Below are 2,580 nucleotides of genomic sequence, written 5' to 3'. Positions count from 1 at the left end.
CATTATGTATTCTTGCCTCCTTTGTTGCAGATTAATTGACTGTAGGTGTGTGGGTTTGTTTCTGGGCTCTCAACTGACTACTGTTCTGCTCCACTTGACTTATATTCTTATATAATAAATCCAGTGAGTAAAAATGAGTTTCCGGAGTTCTGTGAGCCACTCTAGCAAATTAATTGAATCCAAGGAGGGGGTCGTGGGAACCTCTGATTTATAGCTGGTTGGTCAGAAGCACAGGTAACAACGTGGACCTGTGACTGGAGTGTGAAATGAGTCGGGGTGCTGTCTGGTAGGACTGAATCTGAGGCTACCTCTGCTACCAAACTCGGGTCCAGCTGCCTCACTGCTTGAAAATCAATACTCTAGAGGCACGTGTTGGGAGAAATGGAAAATGTTCCTTTTGCTAATGTTCCTAATCAGAAAGCTAGCATTCTGGGGGAGAAGGCAGACTCGTGTCCCAAATCTAACTCTGAAGATTATGCTTGGCCATAGAAGTTTGTTGTTTTGTTTTGTCTTTAACAGGTATAATAGGTAAAAATCTTTATTTACTGATTTAAATTCTCTTAAAATATAAAAAATAGGATGGTTTCCTGAATTACAGCTTTTGGCAGTAAGTAAAGGTCAACACAAAGAACAATAAGCCCAAACTTTCTGTAGCAACTTTTATTTTCCCCTAAAAAGAGAGTCCATTTTCATACAGAGACATTCATTTAGATGAGACACACATCAGGTTTTTTTCTAAAGTGCCAAAACTCACGTAATTCCTGTAACTGCCGATGAGAATTATAACGAGAAGCATGCATTAACGTAAAAATACTCCAGGTGATGGCAGATCCTGAAGAGTTCCTGGTTTCTGTGACAGGGGAAGAATTCGACTAGTACATACTTGAACTAAAATCCAGGCAAAAATGCTCTAAAACTTCATCTACTGGTTTGTAATTCATTAACATATTGTAAGACTGTTATTCAGATCCAGTTATGTGGTAATAAGACCTGAGAGTGTTTTGTAAAAGTTTGTTTTAAAAATCCCTAGATAAACTTAATTTGCTAATTTTCCATTCTATTATCTATATTTTTCTTTGTTTCATCTGTCTCCTTTTCTTTCCACAAATTCCCAAGGACAATCCCTAAAAAAAATTTTTAGTCCTATTGTTCTGTTGGAGGTGAATTTATCCCGACAATCCTCAGGTCTGTGGATGTCCAGAGTGTAAATCTGGTGAGCCAGATGGGCTCCTGCTGCAGCAGCTGGAGCAGCGTAGTAGGGCACAGTCTGACCGTCGTTCACGCCCACCAGGCTGAGCGCCCCCAGCATTGCCGCACTGAAGCCACCGAGCCACTGCTTGGTATCTTCACGGAACAGCACTGCCGTGGACTTCAGCACGATCCAGGGCATCATCTGTCTCGTCCTGACGAGCATAGATAGTATCGTATACAAGTCCACATAATTCCAGAAAAATAAAGAGGGAGGCAAACAGATGGATCACAGGAACCCTTGGTAGCAGACCATCCAAGTAATGCTCCCCAATTAAAAGTCAACCCCAAGGCTAATTGAGACCAGTATGTAATTCTCTTCATTAGCAGGTAGGTGATGACGAGAAGTAGGGTTGCTGCTCCAAGAGCTGCAGTAATTCAGACACAGAAGAACACCTAGTGCCAAGTTCAGCTGGCCCCGGAGAAAAAGGATTGCAAAGTTGAAATGTCTCCAGTAGCTCTTGGGTGACTTGCTGCTCTTGTAACCTTTTTATCATCGTCCTGGTCCCACATGTCATTCATAGTACAGCCTGCTCCACGCAGCAGAACAGCTCCAGTGCCAAAGAGGGATAACGTGTACCAATCCGGAAAGCAACCTGGTTGAGCTGCCAAACCAGTGCGCCAAGTACATGGCAGATCCCGCAGCCAGGCTCCGATGGGCTTGTCCAACCGCATGAGGCACAGGTAGGGCTGCAGACGGTGGGGCGCCTAATTCACCATCCCCGCCGCCGACAGGCCCAGCCGACGCCCGCCCGGCCCCAGCCCCACCGAGGGCCGCCAGTCTCCCGTGTGGAGCTCGCGGGCCACGTGCGCCAAGGCCAGGGAGCGGCCGTGTGAGCCCCATAGCCACGCCTGCGTCCTGGCCCGCGAGCCCCACGCCTCCCGCGCCCAGCATCGGCCATGGAAGTTTTTAAAGGAAAAAGCAGAAGTGGTCTCAGTTACTCATTGAAATAGGGGATCAGACTTGTCACCATCTCCCACTGCATGCAGGCTTGTCGACCTTTCTTTAGACGCTATCTTGTTCACACAGTTTGTTTGAGAGATTACTGAAGGGGCAGCTAGGGAGGAGATCTGGTCATCTGTTAATTACTTATTCTTCCTTTCTACTTCTTTGATCTATGGAAAGAACCAACAGGTTAGGCATGGTATTGTGTGATCAAAAGGTAGGAAAGGGACTTCCCTGGTGGCGCAGTGGTTGAGAGTCTGCCTGCTAGTGCGGGGGACGCAGGTTTGGGCCCTGGTCTGGGAGGATCCCACATGCCGCGGAGCAACTGGGTCCGTGAGCCACAATTACTGAGCCTGCGCGTCTGGAGCCTGTGCTCCGCAACAAGA

General features: G+C 47.1%; 1 pseudogene across 1 annotated transcript; it reads right to left on the bottom strand.

Annotated features, from left to right (window-relative positions):
- Positions 1 to 300: 300 nt before the first annotated feature.
- On the bottom strand, positions 301 to 2,143 carry LOC309649282 (4-hydroxybenzoate polyprenyltransferase, mitochondrial pseudogene; annotated as a pseudogene). The gene has a single exon. The product of its transcript is annotated as a 4-hydroxybenzoate polyprenyltransferase, mitochondrial pseudogene (transcript).
- Positions 2,144 to 2,580: the final 437 nt, after the last annotated feature.

Source organism: Balaenoptera physalus (genome assembly GCF_965194825.1).
Source record: "Balaenoptera physalus genome assembly, chromosome: 19".
NCBI classification, from domain to species: domain Eukaryota; kingdom Metazoa; phylum Chordata; class Mammalia; order Artiodactyla; family Balaenopteridae; genus Balaenoptera; species Balaenoptera physalus.
Note: the sequence above shows the minus strand (reverse complement) of the source record. Positions and strands in the feature narration are given on the sequence as shown.